The following is a 20091-nucleotide window of genomic DNA, read 5'->3' on the forward strand; positions in this document are numbered from 1 at the left end:
TAGAATGTTAATGTCCTGGTTCTTACAAACACACACCGGTGCGGACAGAGACAAATATCAGAATGATCCAACAATGAGATTATTTAATGAAAATTGTTTTTTATTTTTATTTTCATATTATTAAAACCATCATATCAGCTTTTTGCTGAATATATACATTAACAAGCGATATTCAATATCAAATTTGTACAAATACCCTGTCCCACACACCTCATTCAGATAACACAGTCATACCATCATACATTCCAAATAACATCGTCATTCATACAGCAAAAAACATTTTCATCACATCAACAAGTACATCAAGATGGTAAAACTGCCACATGATGGTTGGATGACAGGTTCACAATTATCATCCAGGGAGTTAGGGTAGAGACAATCCAGCTACCCACAACAATTAAAATGCCAACGCGCGTTTCGGTGTCTAGCCCCAGCAGGGCTACACCTTCATCAGGGCGGGGATGGACAAGTGGTGTGGGACAGACACACCTAAAATCATTAAGAAATATACAAATTCAGTATACATTCTGATATAAAGTTACAACATCGATACTCTTTTTAAATGGAGTTTTCTAATAGAAAAAAGTCTGCCCCGGTGTGAAGGGGAATGTTCAAAGATATAATAAGCACAATGAAGTAAAATGGAATAGGGTGCACCGCCAGATATAGTCAGAGAAAAGGTGAGGTGAGTTAAACCCAAGCAGCGCCTAAATGTTAGTCTTATGCAGAGCTCAATTCTCGAACCAACTAATAATCGAATAGGAATAACCAAAAAGGAGATTAAAAGAAGAAGGAAAAGAATCCAGTGCAAGCTGTTGGAAAGTTAAAAGAGTGCATATCACACAGTCCAGCCCAATCCAAGGTAATGCGGAGGAAACGCTCTCTCAAGCATGTCCACTAAATACCTGATAGTAAGAAGCGAGGAGAAAACAATTTCCCCAAATACTGTTTAGGCTCCGGGATGGAAGAATAAGCTCCAATGTAGATCTGTGATGACAATAAGGGAATAAAGTTTCAAGAGAAGATGAGGGCAATCATGATTAGAACCCATAACATGGACACAGTACACACAGATCATATCGTGGCAATAAATGAACCTACCAAACAATGTCCGGGTCAGCCCTGATCAATAATTCAATTCAATAGAGGTCCGCAAAAGGGTGAAGGTAGTCGGGCAGCGCACCTGGAGATAAGATCAGGGGGCTACGTAACTAAGTAGTGAATAATTCTATATTACAAAAAAAGAAGATACATATGCCATCAGGGGAGGCACGCTCACTGCCGGTATAATTACGCAACATGGAATCCTGAGCATGGGATATACTTAGTCGCGGCTAGCGGGAGGGTACGAAGGGACCGCCTCGCAATTAGGGGTGTCAGAGGAGAAGGTGTAAAATATGCCAACGACGGGGTACAAACCAGACCTTTCGAAGGCGCACCGCATATGACTTTCTCGTGGCTGACGAAAAAGTGAGGAAGAATCGCCGAAGAATTTGTATATTTTTTCGTGATTTTAGGTGTGTCTGTCCCACACCACTTGTCCATCCCCGCCCTGATGAAGGTGTAGCCCCGGCTGTGGCGTGCATTGGCGTTTTAATTGTAGTGGGTAGCTGGATTGTCCCTACCCATACTCCCTGGATGATAATTTTGAACCTGTCATCCAACCATCATGTGGCAGTTTTACCATCTTGATGTACTTGTTGATGTGATGAAAATGTTTTGTGCTGTATGAATGACGATGTTATTTGGAATGTATGATAGTATGACAGTGTTATCTGAATGAGGTGTGTGGGACAGGGTGTTTGTACAAATTTGATATTGAATATCGCTAGTTAATGTATTTATTCTGCAAAAAGCTGATATAATGTTTTTGAAAATATGAAAATAAAAATGAAAAACTATTTTGAATAAATAATCTCACTGTTGGATCATTCTGATATTTGTCTCTGTCCGCACCGGTGTGTGTTTGTTAGTACCAGGACCCTCCCCTAAGGCCTGTTTGAATGTTTCTGGCGGGTAATCTCCTGTTGTTGGTTGTTCTTATTTCCCCTGCTTTACCTGCCTTCATTTACTTGTCACGGGTCCCCCTTCTTAGTAGTTGTAACTTTAGTGCAGCGTCGCCCTTGTGCCCCGCTGCGTGGCGCCAGGGCGACGCAACACTATGATAAATTTGCTCCTGAGTGTACTCCATGATTGTTGATACTGATATCTTGGGAGTGAAAAAGGACTATCAAAATTTGGTGCTCAAGACATCTAGTTATCGTATTTGCTGCACTGTATCATGTGAGTTGAGTTCCAACTGGAATTCAGGAAATGTACGTTAGGCTTTTCTCTTTTTGTGTGATCACTGGTAGCGCGCTTTCCTGATCTTGGGGTGTCTAACTAGAGTCCTGGAGGTAGTGGCGGTCCTCTACATTATGAACTGGGACAACCCTTCGATAAGGATCGCACAGCATGCAATGTATGCGTATTAACAACCAGTGAAGAGGTTGGCATGTGTGTACTTGATCTGCCCATTCGTACATATGAGCTTGCATGGTTGCTTAAATAACACTGACACAAAAGATTACAGCTACTATTCAATACATGAAAAAACTAAAGACTCAACACAAAATCCAGCCAATTGGGAAAGGTCTAAACCTTTATTTCACTTCCTTCTTCCGTGTAGAAGAGTAGAGTCTGCTTCCTATGGGTACCCCCACTTTTTGCTGTGATTCTCTGGTTTTTCGACTTTAGTGTGGCTGTGGACCTGCTAATCAGGCCCACAGCCCAGTATAGTGTACCATAGGTACCCTTGGCATTGGTGCACCTTAGGCCTACCAGGGGCTGCAGCATGTATTGTGCCACCCCTAGTTTGCCTTCCAAACTGACACCACAGGTCCGTTCACACAGCCTGGGTAAGGTGGTGTAATCACCCCTTACTTAGATATAGTATACCTATATCTATATATACATATAGACACATATACACCTATAAGACACTCCTAAGGCAGACCTCGACAATCCTGGAGGTAGAGTGCTTTGTTTTATCTGAGAGGGTGCCCTAGCATGAGCTGAGCCCCTCTGCAGTTTTCGGAATCATCTCCTTATAGCTCTTCTATGATATAGCCATACCATATACTCTTAAGTGCATTATAATCCTCGCGGTTAATGCTAACTTTGGTTTGGCTTTATCAAAACATGTTGTGTAAGGTGTCAAACACTTTGGAATACTACCGTCCGCGCCAGTTCTGGCGGGGGGGGGGGCAGGGTAGTATTTCAAAGTCTGCCCTTCTGCTGCTGGACGAAACTCCGGCAGGGGAGGCCTGGAAAATAGGTTTCCTGTCCAGGAAGATGCTGGCACCTCCCCAGACGGGCTTTAGTGTATTACACTTCCTAGGTGCTCCATGCATTTCCCAGTTCCAGCCGGATGCTGGGGCACTCAGCCCCAGCTCTGGTGCAAAACTGGACAAAGGGGAAGGGGTGTAACCACCCCCACCCCAGGTCCACCCATAGGAGGGACCTTAAAGTTAGTCCAACCCCTAAACGTAGTATAAGTATAGGATCCCGACCCTAGGACTTTAGATTACTCTGGACGAAACTCTGAAACATAAATCCTGGACCTTCGACATTCCATTTTGACTGGAAGATGGAAGACATCTCCCTTGTGGTCAAGGAGTGACCACCCTGTTCAAACAGGCACCAACAGCAACTTTGCTGGTCTGCATTTTTGAGGCTCCCACTGGATCCCGAAGAATCTGCGACACAGAAGATAGACTTCCAGACATCTCTGACCCCAACCTTTGCTCACAGCACAGCTGAGACCCGTGGCGGACACGAGAGACATGGGACTGGAACTCCTGGACATCCTGCATTTTGCAAGCTGCACCTACTTCATGAGGTATCTTGAAGTTGTTCATTGGAGTACTTGAAGCCCCACACCCGAGCACCATTTGCACCAAAGCTCAGAGGCCCCAACTTCACAAGTGTCCCGTGGGCCCCGCTTTTGCATTTCAGCTCAACGCGTCTTCACGGTTCCTTGCCCATTGGATAGTGAGCCTCTCAAAGACTTTTCTTTGAATCTAACTTGTTTTCCTGGTTGCTCCAGGCTTGCTTCAACCTCCCTGCAAAGGAGAAGTTCCTCAGACCTTGATGGTCTGCGACAAAGCCAATCTTGACATCCTGCATGGGTTGCGTTTGCCAAGGCTTGTTGGGTGACATCCGGATACCGACACCATAGTCAACTAGATCCTTTGTGGGACAGCTCGAATCCATCTCCTGGTTGTCTTGACACCTCCTGGTCCTCGTGTCTGAAGAGACAAACTTCACCTTCTCACCTGAAATCACCCAACATCTGGTGGCATCTTCCTATCACCGCCCTGGTCACTGGCAAGTGGCCCAGACTCTGTCCCTTTCGCTTTCAGGTTCTACAGATCTTCGATCCACCCTTGGATCCACCCAGACACTTTTCCTCTGGTCGCCTGCAGCACTTCTTGGCAGATCTCCATTGAAATCAGCAACAAAACCCGACACCAAAAGAGACCTATGCACCCGGCTTCCGTGGGTGAGGTAACATGAGTACTCTGGTAGTCTCAAGGATATTGGCCCTCCTAGTGTCTAAGTCCAAAAGGGTTACATCCCAGTTTATTTAGAAGTGTCCTTAAATTGTAAATTTGTAACTTGTTCGTTTCCTATGGAAAGTCAATGGTAACCCGCGCTGTGTTTAGTCACTGCACACGTCTCCCGTGGGCCTCCTACATCCTAACCTTTGGTTGTTTAGAGTAGCCCCAGCCATTCCACAGGCCCTAGGCCTGCTTTCTAATTCTCACGTGGTTCTTATACCACTATTTTAGTATATGGTTTGTGAGGCCCCTAGGGCAAAACGTATACTGTGCAACTTATCGTATGCTAATTGAATAACTTGTATTGTACTTTTACCTCTGACCTCATAAAGAGTGCAGAAGGGTTGTGTTTAGAATAAATACATGTATATGTGATATATACCTTGTGTGGTGTGCTTTCATTTGGTACTCAAGGGATTATAATTGGTAAAACAACTCGCTTAATTCGCTCTCTGGAGTCTTAGCCTGAAGACTGCTACCCCTAGGATACAAGGTTGACTTTACAACCACCATCAATAAGGGTCGATTAGACTGGTGCAAGGTGCCCATTAGAACTAGTGGACATCATATGCCAGGCTAACTTCTCACATTCCGTAGATTCGTTTTCACAATGATAAGTTTGAAAATGGTAGTCTTTGAACATTTCCACAAGTCCTAGAGACCTTAAAAAATTACCCGTCGGTGCAGATTTGCGTTTAAGCGAAAACGTGACTGTGCATGTCACTGATGGGAGAAGAGACAGCCAGGCACAGTGTAAGGGCGGTTAAGGTTTGTGACCAGGGCACTTAAGAGAAGTTCGTGAGGGAAGGGAGGGTTTGAGAATAGGATGGGTGCGTCTGTGTATGTAACAGAGGGGGAATTTTAGTAAGATAGCATGAGAACGTGTGAGTGATGATGAAATGGCAAGAGAGTAGTGGACAGCTAGGAGGATCTTAAAGAGAAGGGTGTGAGAAGAAGTTGAGACTTGAAGATTTGTAAATGAAAGCTATGAGAAGTCAGTGTATGAGAGCAGACAGTGGGATGATGGACAGGGAGAGAGTAGTCTGTGTGGGGTGATCTGTAGGAACGTGGGAGGGTAGGAGAGAAAGTGTGAAAAAGGAGGGCGAGAAAGGAGTGTATGTGAGTCAGAAAGAGAAATGAGGGGTTCAGAAAGAAGAATGTGTAAGGATAATTCATTTAAGAAGAGGAATGAGGTATTGATGGTAAGCTAGGTGAGCCGTTCGAAGTCGACCCTTTAAATGGTGGAGGAGTCGTGATCTGAGCCCCACTTTGGTTAGCAGTGCCACCAGCCCAAGCCATACACGAATTGTCTTGATATGTGCACAAAGACGTTTTCCACTATAGCCTATTCAAGGTATAGGGCTAGGGGAATGAGAGAGATTTGGAAGGGTAGAACGTTTCTGCTCTCCCAACTATATACACATACACAATAAAACAAACGTATCATTTACAAAACATAAGCCTACATTTCAGGCTCACCCACCCAATTCATGAGGAATTTCTCAAGTGTGGATGGATGGATGGGTCCGGTCTTCCTGGCGAAATTCCACTATATTTCAAGGGACATTTATACAAACAAACAGAATGCCCTCACACCCTGCCCGGGTGACATGCAGCACCATTGGCCATCACGTGCTCACCAAAGTATACTTTTATGGTGGACGGGCCCCTCATCAAAGGCTGAGGGGAATATTATTTTTTTAAGGGAACTGAGGGGAGGTTAATATCCTATAATGGCCGATGATGAAGCATGACACGGGGGGGGCACATTCATTTAAGAAGAGGAATGAGGTACTGTTGGCAGCCTAGGTGAGCCATTTAAAGATGACCCTTTAAATACTGGAGGAGCCGTGATCTGAGCCCCACTTTAGTTACCAGGGCCACCAGTTCAAGCCATACCTGAATTAGTTTGGCATGTGCACAAATACGCTTACCACTAAAGCCAATTCAAGGTGTAGGGCTTGGGGAAAGAGAGAGATTTGGAAGGGTAAAACGTTAGTTCTCTCCAAACTAGATATAGATACACAATAGAACAAGCACACCCTTTACAAAATAGAAACCTACATTTCAGGCTCATCCACCCAATTCATGAGGATTTTCTCAAGTGTGGATAGATCCCAATTCTGGTGAAATAGCAGTATATCTCAAGGGCTTCACCCCCCCTCCAATCGTGACACCCCCCGCCCCCCCCCCCGCCACACCTCTGTCTCATGGGTTCATCATCATCATCCATCCGCTCTCGCCATAGCATACTCTAATGGCGGGCCCCTCGACAAAGGCTGAGGGGAATCTTTTTTTTTTATTTTTTCTTTTTTTTTATTTCAAAATATTCTTTATTGAAAGTAAGTTTTTCCATATACAAAAACAAAAGCAAAACTTTCGTAATACTTGTACCGATCTTGCAAAGTTGCGGCCTGGTGGGGCCATGAGAGAGAAAAAAGGAAGAGAAAGAAAAGGAGGGGGGGGTCACTGTTCCAGATATGCGTCGAGGGCTTCCCACATGTTATCTTTAGCGGTATGATTCGCCGTCTTGTGCTTGGCAGTGATATTGTCAGCCCCCCGGAGGAAGGGGGGGGAATCTTTTTTTTAAGGGAACTGAGGGAAGGGTAATATCCTAGAATAGCCGATTATGAAGCATGACACCTTTGGGGGTGGGGTGTAAGGCCATCCCTTTACTTTGTATAAATGCCCTTGAGATATAGTGGAATTCCTCAGAAATTGGGTGGGTGAGCCTGAAATGTAGGCATATACTTTGTAAAGGGTACATTTGTTCTATTGTGTTTTTATGTGCACAAATACCCCTCCTATAACCACAGGCTGAGTTGCCCTTGCTGGCTTTTTGGATCTCAGATGTTCATACTTTATTGTCTGTCCACTCCAGCCAATCCGGACAAGGGGTAAATAATAGCACAGACAGCCAGACTAGCTGGGAATGACAGCATGTTGTGTGACAAGCAGGGGCAGCAGAAGGCCTGGGAGGAGCTACATGGAGTAACACCACCAGAAATGTCAGGATGTGATAGTGGTAGGAATTGCATTCAGTAACACCAAAAGGGTTGGAGGAGAATGGAAGCAATGGGAGCTACAGACATTGACATCTATACTCAGGGGCAGCCCTGGTATAATAAGAAAATGAATTACTGTGCTAACAAGAGGACTCTGTGAGCACAGCAGCACTTTCAAGATGTCATATAAGCATCACTGACAACGTTCCAAGTGAAAAAGGAATGAGTGACAGAGTATAACAGCAAGCATAGTGCCCATAAATGAAACAAATAGGAGTCAGCAGCACACACCCAAACACTCATCACAGAGAATGAAGCACCTGCTGCAAAGACCTGTATATGTACCCTACCTGCCACTAACGACTACGTTGTTCCATGAGCAGTGGAAGCTTGCACTACGGCTGCTATATCTGTTATGCAAGGTCGATAAGCTTGCACTTTAGTTGCTTCTGTGATAGTGGGAGGTTTGCACTTTAGCGGTTTCTGTGATAGAGGGAGGTTTGCACTTTAGCTCCTTCTCCGATTGAGGGAGGTTTGCACTTTAGCTGCTTCTGTGATAGTGGGAGGTTTGCACTTTAGCTGCTTCTGCAATAGAAGGAGGTTTGCACTTTAGCGGCTTCTGTGATAGTGGGAGGTTTGCACTTTAGCTGCTTCTGCGATAGAGGGAGGTTTGCACTTTAGCGGCTTCTGCAATAGTCGGAGATTTGCACTTTAGCTGCTTCTGTGATAGAGGGAGGTTTGCACTTTAGCTGCTTCAGTGATAGAGGGAGGTTTGCACTTTAGCTGCTTCTGCGATAGAGGGAGGTTTGCACTTTAGCGTCTTCTGCGATAGTCGGAGATGTGCACTCTAGCTGCTTCTGTGATAGAGGGAGGTTTGCACTTCAGCTGCTTCTGTGATAGAGGGAGGTTTGCAGTTTAGCTGCTTCAGTGATAGAGGGAGGTTTGCACTTTAGCTGCTTCTGCGATAGAGGGAGGTTTGCACTTTAGCGGCTTCTGCAATAGTCGGAGATTTGCACATTAGCGGCTTCTGTGATAGAGGGAGGTTTGCACTTTAGCTGCTTCTGCGATAGAAGGAGGTTTGCACTTTAGCGGCTTCTGCAATAGTCGGAGATTTGCACTTTAGCGGCTTCTGTGATAGAGGGAGGTTTGCACTTTAGCGGCTTCTGCGATAGTCGGAGATTTGCACTTTAGCTGCTTCTGTGATAGAGGGAGGTTTGCACTTTAGCTGCTTCAGTGATAGACGGGCGCTTGCTTGTCTGTTTCACTGCCTATGAGTTCTGCAAGGAAGGTGATCTTGTAACTAACTCTGGGCTTGACGTTTTCACATCCATGAATACACACATGTATACTTTACATGCCAAAAAGGAATTCACAAAACACTACATTGAAAGCTGTAACTAGCACAGCCCTCCATGCACAACCTGCCATTGTTTTGCAAATTTCAAGCTCTCAGAAATCTGCACTGCCCAGTGCCTAATTTGTAAAATATGAAGTGCCAGGGCTCTGACCAGGAGGCCACTGCAGCTTGCACGACCCATCGCCCCTGTCATCGCTGCCAAAACAACTACCAACCATCTCTCTTGCATGTAAATGTGACAGTTCAGATTATTCCAGGTCCCCAAATCTAAAGGAATGGCAAAGTTGGAAACCTGTGAGTGCAGCTTTTAAGAATCAGACCCTTTCTTGATATACAGATGAGAACAAATCAACTGCTCTCGAAGTGACACAAAGACCCTCCTAAATGTGTGATTGCGACGCTGGGGAAAAAATGAATGAGTCCCTGTCTTTTCTTGTGTATGCTAGCCCTGCACTCTGCTCTACCCCTCCCCCCTTCTCAGGAAGGACCCTACAAATCAATTTTCAGGGATGAAATGGATGGCTGCAGGGTTAAAGGTCTCTCTGACCAGTCAAGTCCTCTGAGCCAGACATTAATCCCCAGTAAGTGCCCCGAGACCCTGACTCATTATTGCTTTTGAACTAGGGCTGAATCAAGGTGGGCCCTCTGAAGAGCTGCTCCCGACCTGGGCCCCAGTTGTGAAGGAATTCATTAGCGCACAGGACCGGCGAATAAGGTTAATCGTGGTGTTCAGTGACAGCATTAATGTGACGGTGATATGTTTCTATTGCAGTTTCTCCAATTAATTAGTGTGCGTTATGACCAAGCACCAATCTCCCAGTGAATCTGTAATGAGGAGTTGTTGGGGCTTCTGCCAATTAGTCTTGGTGGCTGGGCGAGGAGCTCATTCATCTCTCAGTCCCAGGGGGGGTTAAGAAGGCTCTTCGCCCTGCCCCCAGCACTTGCCAGGATCAGTTGCCACAGAAGGATTAGTCTGCTTGCCCTCTTGTGCCAGAGTCTGGAGACTAAAGAGGTGCACCTGGTCTGCCCATCGATGCACAATTGGTACTGGAGGAAAATGAGGGTGCAGGCAGGGCCTCTGGAATTATGCAGCAGGTGAGAGACAAATTATGAGGCTGGGTTGAGTAAATTATGTGGCACAAAAAAGATAATTATGTCGCACAATGCGGGACATTTTGTGTTACTTAATTATTTTGACATTTCTAGACTTGTGAACAATGACTGGGCATGGGATGCACTTCATTAGTACCAGTTTACTACTCAAATATACAAATAAGCAACAGAAAGGTGACCAGTCAACCGTTGCAAAGGTTCTTCCACTGTGCAGCAACATGTTTCACTGAATTTTTAGTAACTTTTGTACCATTTGTGGTAAAACTTTTTCCGTTAAAATCTGCAGATTATGCAGCAGATGATGGAGTATGGGGCAAATGCTGAAAATCTACAACTATGTGAAAACACCATGGTTGCAGAATCACAAAGATCTAGTGGACCTGGGTCTAGGTGTCGCAGAAAATAGAGCTGCAATAAGCAGCCGAATAAAAAGCCGAGGTGATTGGGAGGTGGGGAAAACAAGGGACAAGCAAAGGGGTTTGGGTTTACCATGGGGATCATAGGAGAGTGTGGATGTGAGGGATAAGCAGCACATGGGAAAGAGAGCAAGAATACATTTACATGCACATGGAGTGGTCAAATAGTGTTCCCTATATGTAAGCAGTGGAACAATACAACTCATCCAGTCAAAAGGATTGTAAAAAGTTATGCTTCAGGGAAGGGACAAACAAAAGAATAGGAAGGAAACCCATCTAATTAGAAGTAAACAAATACCAAGAAAGTCAACCAGTGATGAGCAATATTCTGAAACAAAGCTAACTATAACAGAAGGAATTGTAATTAACTTGCATATTGTCAACAGCTGTAAGTGAGACCTTAATACAAGAAGAGATGATTATGATTGGAGAATTATGAAGCCTTATACGAACAGTCAAGATGGAAAAAAGTGTCCCAGTGGTTAGACAAAATTCATTCAACTTTGGCATTGCTTTTGAAAGGTCAACCAGAGCCAATGGTAGCACTTTATCTAGTGTATTATCAGCAGAAATGTTCCAGACCACAATAGGAAATTAGAAAAACACACATAGTAGCCCATTCCACCAAAGAAACATTAATGATTTTCAGAAAGGTCCTTTACCAGTCCAAAACCTATGTTTAGAGAACAAACAACCTTACACTATGGCACAAGGGTGTGAGTGTTGGTGCATGGCAGCCAAAAGTGCTCTTGCACAGGGAGAAAGAAAACATGTGTGATATCTTAATTGATGTGGGGTATTTTTTCTCTCTCACTTTGACACAAGGCAGCACAGCAGAGTTAGTTGCTGTGCTGCCTTACATCAAATATTAGTAAATCTGGTGTGTGGAGGAAAACTGCAGTGACTGAGATACTCTGAAAACCACTACTCATTCCACAGACCTCAAAAATATTTAATTCATAGTCTACATTAAATGTCTAAATGACTTTGAATGTGTTTGTGTGTGTTGATGTGTAGGTATGAGTATGTTTTATATAAGTATATATGTATATGTATACAAACTATAGACCGAGCACATGCAGGCCCGGACTGGCCATAGCGGGCACCGGGCAATCCCCCGGTGCGCCGCAAGGGTGGGGGCCGGTTTTGAGCCCCTGGGGGCCGATTTTGTTATAGGGCCGTTTTTGCAGCATAATCGGCCCTGCAACAAAATCGGCCGAAAACCGGCCCCGGCAAAGCGCTCGGCGGCACCTCCAAACCACGGCCCCGAGTGGGGAGGGGGGGCCGGCCGAGCACTTTGCCAGGGCCGGTGTTGGTTCCCAGTCCGGCCCTGAGCACATGTGTGTTTTATATATATATATCTATATATAGAACAACTTTTTCCTATTTGGGAAGCAGTTATTCCAACAGACAAGAGGGGGAGCAATGGGGGCCTGCTTCTCTCCTAGTTATGCATGTTTGCACATGGGATACTGGGAGGAGCAGGTCCTCCTACCTTACTTTGCCGATATCATGAAAACCAAAATTGTAAAATGGTTAAGGTACATAGACGACCTTTTTGTAATATGGGACGGCTTAGAGACTGAGGCAGTTGAATTAATTGAGAAACTGAATGCAAACAATCTTAACCTACAGTTCACTAGCCACATTAATGACAAATCCGTTTGCTTTTTAGATGTGGAGATATATATCAGAGAGGGGAGACTTGAAACCAAACTTTACCAAAAACCGACTGCCGGTAACAGTGTCCTCCATGCGGGTAGCCATCACCCCACGCATCTTATAAAGAGCATCCCTTACGGAGAAATGCTCCGCATCAAACGGATTTGTAGCTCAGACTCTGACTGTAGAGACTCCCAATTACTATGCAAAAACAGATTCATGCAGAGGGGTTACTCTAATGAGGTAATTGAGAAAGCCATGATAAGAGCTAACTCACAAGATAGAGCATCCCTATTGTCTAATACCATCCTTGACATAGCAACCCCACCTTCCAACACAGGACAGAGTAAGAAAGACACAGTCAGCATTGCTCGTAGTAAAACTAGGCTTATTTTTACATTCAATAAGCAACATCGGACTATTAGAAATATAGTCAAACGTAACTGGGCACTCATTACAAGTGACCCGGTACTAGGCAATCAGGTCACCAGTGCGCCTAGCATAGCTTATAAGCGAGCCAGGACCATGAGCAACTGTTTAGTGTCCAGTAGCCCTGAGATCAGGACCACGGGCTTGTGGTTAGATTCCAGTAAGGGTTTTCTGAAATGTTCATCCTGTAAAGCTTGCAGAAATGGAGTTAACAGGACAGAATACTCTACCCCTTTCAGTGAGACTCCGACCTCTATCAAATACAAACTGACGTGTCGCACCGAGTACGCAGTGTATGTGCTGGAGTGTCCCTGTGGTCTACGTTACGTGGGCAGCACAAAACCGCAGGTACACAAACGTATCCTCCAGCACCTCAGGGCCATTACAAACGGTGACACTGCGTACCCGATAGCGAGACACTTTGAGGAGGTACACAACAAAAATCTGGCAGAATTGTGTTATTTCGTAATTGACACAGTTCCACCTCAGAGGAGGGGAGGTGACCGTGAACTACTGCTACGGAGATTGGAAACTAGACATATAATTCTATTATTCGCTCTCCTACAACCTAGCCAAAATCTGGAACACTCTCCCCCTCTCAATCAGATCAGAGCCTAAACTACTTACCTTCCGAAAGCTCCTTAAAACCTGGCTTTTTAATAAATCATCTTTTTAATAAATCGTCTTAAAAATCCGTTTAAGTCTAGCGTACTCCGCTTACCCCAACCTCTGTAGCGCTGGGACGCCCTTGGGTAGCCATCGCGCTTTATAAATTATCTTTTCATTTCATTCATTTCATTAGACACCAAGACACATAATGGTCTAAATGCGGGGCAGGACTGTCACACTTATTTATAAGTACCACCTATGAAACTGCCAATGGTACACACAGAAACGTAGTAGCTGTCTCATCCTATCACATTGTTTAATGTAATTTTTTAACTCACTTTTATATAATGTTATTAACACAAGGTAGCACTCAATTTTAAACTTATGCTAATATTTCATTTTGCTGAGTTTGCACATATGCTTTTTTGCACATTTGTAAATAGATCGCTTTAGGGCCCACTAGGGAACTATCTGGAATAATCTTGGTTCATTTCAAACTTGTGGTGTAATCCACATACTGGGGTTTTAACTGCAATTGTGGGGAGCATTGACAATTTTAAACATATTTATTGATTCACTTATTTATATGTTTTGTATACCTGGCTCCCACTTGCTGCTATATTTATCTATATATTTATACCAATATTTATGTATTTATATATATTTATATATTCACATGTTACTTATGTGTAAGCACTTACCCTTGAATATATTTGTGAACAAGATTTGACATGTAGTAATTTTGACAAATGTGCATATCTGCATTCACGCAGTAACTGATTTTTGACAGTATGTCTTCTATTTTCATTGCATAATACAAACCATTATTGGCACCTATCACTTTAAAGGGAGCACTTCCGCCCCATAACGTTGTCATGTGATCAAGGTCTTGTTTGACCGAAACGCGTAGTGGTGGTGCGGTGGAGAGCGTAATAAATCTCTGAGCCTGAGTACCTGGGTTTGCCTCGTCTTTGATGTTGCGTGACTGCTGCGAGACGTCCTTCTGCCGAATATATCTATATATATGTATATCTATCTATTATTAATATGTACATAAAACACACATGCACACAGTCTTCATTATTGCCCCTTGTACGTGGCCGCACCACGTTTATATAAACACACATGTGGACAGTCTTCGTAATTTCCCCTCATAGGTGGCACCACCACTTTTATCTGTGGCACCTTGAGCATCCCCACCCAAAAAAATTATTTCTAGTGTTGTCACTGCATGGCTACAGGGTTTTTCATCCCTGGTTGCCTTCATGTTCATACAAATACAATTAGTATGCGCAGTTGCTAAATATCTCCATTGAAGTTGTAGTATTAGATCTGATGCACTGAGATAATTTATTAGCAATTCTGAATTAATTGGAGGGGGCTTAGCTCAGATCTCTGTTATGATTACTGGCAACCAATAATTTCAGATGGTTTTATGTTCTTTGGTCTTACAACCCATGGGCTAAATTTTGATCTACAGGAGTGATGCAAAAATATTGACTATGCACTGTTTGTAATAGGAACAGTTTTTACTTTTTTATGCTACTGATATGTTTTAACCTGTATTTAAGTGCCCTTTATGGTTATACTGTGTTTTAGGCAAATCATCTGAAGCTATATCATGGCTATTTAAATGTTTTTATTGTATTTGTTTGTGCTGTGCTTTAATGGCTTTTGGCTTTTACACCGAATAAAGTATTTTACAGGTATACTGTGCACATGTGTGCTTTACATATATATATATATATATATATATATATATATATATATATATATGCCAAGAACTTTGTTGCTTGTACCAAAGACTGGAAACAAAAATAACGAATCGGACCCATCCAGGTTTGTTTTAGCGCATATTTTTATTCTTCGTGCATCCTCTTGTCCGCTATATATATATATATATATATATATATATATATATATATATATATATATATATATATATATATATATATATATATAATATACATATATATATATATATATATATTACCTACTGGCGGTCGCCAGTAGGTATATATAGTTAGGATTTTTTCTCTATGGGATTTTTGAAAATTCTATGTCTAATAACTTTGGCGTTTGTGGACGGAATTGGCTGAAATTTTCAGGAAAATGGAACATTTTGTTTCTGAGCAGCCCCTGATAATTTGGGGGGGGGTTCATCAAGGGGGGGGCCGAGAAAAAAGGGGGGTCCCAAAATGCGTTTTTCCCATGTTAATTTTCATAGGGCGGTTGGCCTCACTTTTAGCTCGAACAGCTAAATGGATTTGCACGAAACTTGGCAAAATTGTAGGGACTGTTAGCCCGATGTGCCTTTGCTAGGTCTCAATATATGTGCTCCAGTGGATTTTGAGTAATTTAGGTTCAAAAAAAGATATATATCTGGGCGGAGCCTAACCACACATCTGATCTGATTGGCTGTCAGCACTTCATCCAAGAAGTGTTGGCAGCCATCTTGGGACCAATATACATGATAGCACCTCATTAAAAAGCATTGTAGTTAATAGAGGGTTTTAGGACTTTAGTTACATTATAAATCATTTGTTGATGGTACCATACTCGTTTTAGGAATTGTGGTGGGTTCTAAGGTGATTTTACCATGTGAAAAAACCTTCTGCTGTGATATCATGAATATTGTTTGAAAGAAAACTAATATCTCATGATTTTCCCCATGGTGGTAGGAAGGGGATCTATAAGCTAAACTGAAAGCATATTTTCTGTAAATTCACATTATCTTTCTCAGTCATGTGAAAATGAAGTCTGACATTCTCAGTAAAACATGTACATCCAACAAGGACAGAGACTGTCAGTTGATTCCTTTGTGTTCTACTGCAGCCTCCCAGAGTGTTCTAAAGAACAACTAGAGCGCTAACAGTCCTACTTATTACAAAGGTATGGCACACCTGAAGCCATCTTGATTGGAATAAAGTGGTAACTCTTAAAACATTTAATTTAAAAAGAAACAACATGAGGGGTATATTTTGCCATAGAAAGTATGATTAGTGCTGCAGAATGAAAAATTAGGGCACATTTTGAGTGACTTCTCAAATCCTTTTCTATTTCATTAAAACATTCTGACATGCAGTCTCCCAAAATGGCCACCAGAGACAAAAGAGCCCAAATGTAGCCCAAATATCACCCAGATGTAGCCCAAGTATAGCCCAATGACAGAATGTCCCAGAGTGTTCTAAAGAACAACTAGAGCGCTAACAGTCCTACTTATTACAAAGTTATAGCACACCTGGAGCCATCGTGATGGGAATAAAGTGGTAACTCTTAAAACATTTAATTTAAAAAGGAACAAAATGAGGGGGTATATTATGCAATAGAAGGTATTATTAGTGCTGCAGAAAGAAAAATTAGGGCACATTTTGAGTGACTTTTCAAATCCTCTTCTATTTCATTAAAAAATTCTGACATGCAGTCTCCCAAAATGGCCACCAGAGACAAAAGAGCCCAAATGTAGCCCAAATATCACCCAGATGTAGCCCAAGTATAGCCCAATGACAGAATGTCCCAGAGTGTTCTAAAGAACAACTAGAGCGCTAACAGTCCTACTTATTACAAAGGTATGGCACACCTGAAGCCATCTTGATTGGAATAAAGTGGTAACTCTTAAAACATTTAATTTAAAAAGGAACAAAATGAGGGGGTATATTTTGCCATATGAATTATGATTAGTGCTGCAGAAAGAAAAATTAGGGCACATTTTGAGTGACTTCTCAAACCCTCTTCAATTTCATTAAAAAATTCTGACATACAGTCTCCCAAGATGGCCACCAGAGACAAAAGAGCCTAAATGTAGCCCAAATATCACCCAGATGTACCCCAAGTATAGCCCAATGACAGAATGTCCCAGAGTGTTCTAAAGAACAATTAGAGCGCTAACAGTCTTACTTATGACAAAAGTATGGCACACCAGAAGCCATCTTGATTGGAATGAAGTGGTAAGTCTGAAAACACTCAATTTAAAAAGGAACAACATGAGGGGGTTAATTTTGCCATAGAAAGTATGATTAGTGTTTCAGAAAGAAAAATTAGGGATCATTTTGAGTGACTTCTCAAATCCTCTTCTATTTCATTAAAAAAATTCTGACATGCAGACTGAAACATGCACTTTGAATACCAGCAGCAGACGTCCCTGGTGAGCAGTAGCTTTACTACAGTGATCTAATGTGCAACTAGAGTGCTAACATTCAGAATTTATGGCAAATGTGTGACACATCTGAATGCCTTCTTGATGGAACCAAAGTAAACAAGCATTGAAAATGCAATAGATCTCGCCCTCGTTTAAGTTAAAGCCATTCTGTTTGTAATGAGGTGGCTTTTTAGCTTTGCTTTTATTAGTGTTTTTTCAACTTTCGTGTAAATAACATGCATCTGTATGCATATAAGTATATGTATGCATGCATTTATGTTTGTATTTATATAGATGATATATGTTTATATATGTATGTATATATATATATTCACAGAAAAAACCATAGGTTATAGTGGATATATAGTTAGGAATTTGCATTTACAAAACCTTGAAAATTCAATGAAAAAACCATTGGTTTTAGGCCATATATAGTTAGGGATTTGCATTTACAAAACCTTATTTTACTCGCATAAAACCATTGAAATTCCATATATAGTTAGATGCGCTAACTATATATCGCGCACCCGCAATCCACTGCTGATGATGTCACATATTACATCATTCATGACATGGTCAGTGACATCACTGATGACATCACTGATGACATCTCAAATGACATCACTGATGACATCACTGATGACATCTCTTTTGACATTACTGATCACATCACTGATGATATCATTCATGTGATAATACGATGAACCTCTTCAGACTCTAATATAACCTTAGATACAATCAGTGTAAACAGACACTCACAGACTGTCACTCATCCATGGAGTTACTCACACACCTAGTCAGTCATGCAAAGAATCAATCACACCTCCATTTCCTCAACTATACAGGTATACAAACTTTACTTATTCAAACATATACTAACACATATTTACTCTCTTATACAATCCCTGATACAAGTTCACAATGATCCATACAGCCACTCACACATTCACTGGCTCTTATGCACAGTTATTTATATATGTCAACTCTCACATGTACTGTGTTTTACATATGTACTTACTTTGACATGTAGCACTGAGATATCCATTCACTCACCAATACACTCATGCACACAGTCAACCGCCCATACAGCTGTTTCCACATGCACTTTTGAAACCATACATCTAGTGAATCAACTGCTCACACATCTATGCACAGAGTCATACACCTCCCAGCCACCCACACACACACTCAGTCTCCCATACAAATACTTGGGCAACCAATCAATAACCCATATAGTTACTCATATAGCTACTTATCAACACATGCAACAGTTTACAGAACAACAGACATAATGATGCACAAATTAAGACAGTTTAGTCACTAACCCATGCACTCAGTGAGACACATTTAATCACTCACTCATACAGTCAGTCATGCACCTACTAAATCCTTCATCCAGACACTTATACATCCACTCATTCTTCAATATGTAAGACATATTTTAACTTTACAGAAACATACAGTCACTGGATGTTGTCATCAGTGATGTCATCAGTGATGTCATTTGAGATGTCATCAGTGATGTCATCAGTGATGTCACTGTGTGTAAGAAAGGAGGGGTATCCCCGACTAGAGTTCCTAATTCGGGATAGGTATAGTATTTGGGAGAAAGGTAATTAGGAACTGGTTTTGAGTGGAGGGCAAAGACGGACAATTGACAGCAAGGACTCTAGGAGAACAAGGTGTGTGATACAAAATTATAACTTTTATTTTATTCAAATATTATTCTGATAAAAAAACATCATTATTTTATTGCAAGTAATTGTCATGTGCATATCTCCACTATACATGTGACTTTCAATCTACATATATATACACATATTGTTGCATCCTATACAAATATTGAAGTATTTCATTTAAACTTGAAAGTTATGTGGAAGAATATTTCAGCACACTGTACATAAAAACATGGCTAAGTATGACATCTACGCGCGTTTCGGCTGAGGGCCTTCATCAGGGAGCCATGTGAGTATCCAAATGGACCTGAGTAAGTAGATGGCGCCGATTCTCACAGGAGGGAAAGGGTAGTGATGATTAAACCTACGGGATGCTTTGTCTGTGTAGCTGGAGCACTGAGTAATTATTTTCCTTTTCCGTGGGAGTTTTGTTAGATACGGGGGCGCTTCGAGTTTTTAAGCTGTAGAAATGGTTTTGTATAATGGCAGAGTTACGTGTTCCGGGCGCAGGAACGATGGTATGCAGGTAACCTAAATGTCAGACGACATTCATGGTAAGCTGTTAGAGATCTTTAACTGAAAGTACTATTGGTCATGGTAATAGAGGCCCAATAAGTACCTGTAATGTAGGTTCATAGATTCTCTGGGAGGGGTCTCTGGACGTTTCTTTAGGTGCTGACAATCTTTAGCATGCGTCCATTGTGTATGCACTGGGGGTCTGTGGGCTTCTAACAACGCTGACAATCTTTAGGTTAAGTCCACTGAGTTTACGTTGGAAGTCTGTAAACTTCTAGGGTTTAGCTGGCGGGTGCCGTCATGTTGGAGGCGGTGCGAGGACAATCTTGTGGTTGTCTCCTGTTCGCTTTCTGATGGTGGGGTCTGCCGGCGTCTAATCAGGTGGAGTCACTGACCATGTCATGAATGATGTAATATGTGACATCATCAGCAGTGGATTGCGGGTGCGCGATATATAGTTAGCGCATCTAACTATATATGGAATTTCAATGGTTTTATGCGAGTAAAATAAGGTTTTGTAAATGCAAATCCCTAACTATATATGGCCTAAAACCAATGGTTTTTTCATT

Source organism: Lissotriton vulgaris, chromosome 9 (assembly GCF_964263255.1).
Source record: "Lissotriton vulgaris chromosome 9, aLisVul1.2, whole genome shotgun sequence".
Taxonomy (NCBI): domain Eukaryota; kingdom Metazoa; phylum Chordata; class Amphibia; order Caudata; family Salamandridae; genus Lissotriton; species Lissotriton vulgaris.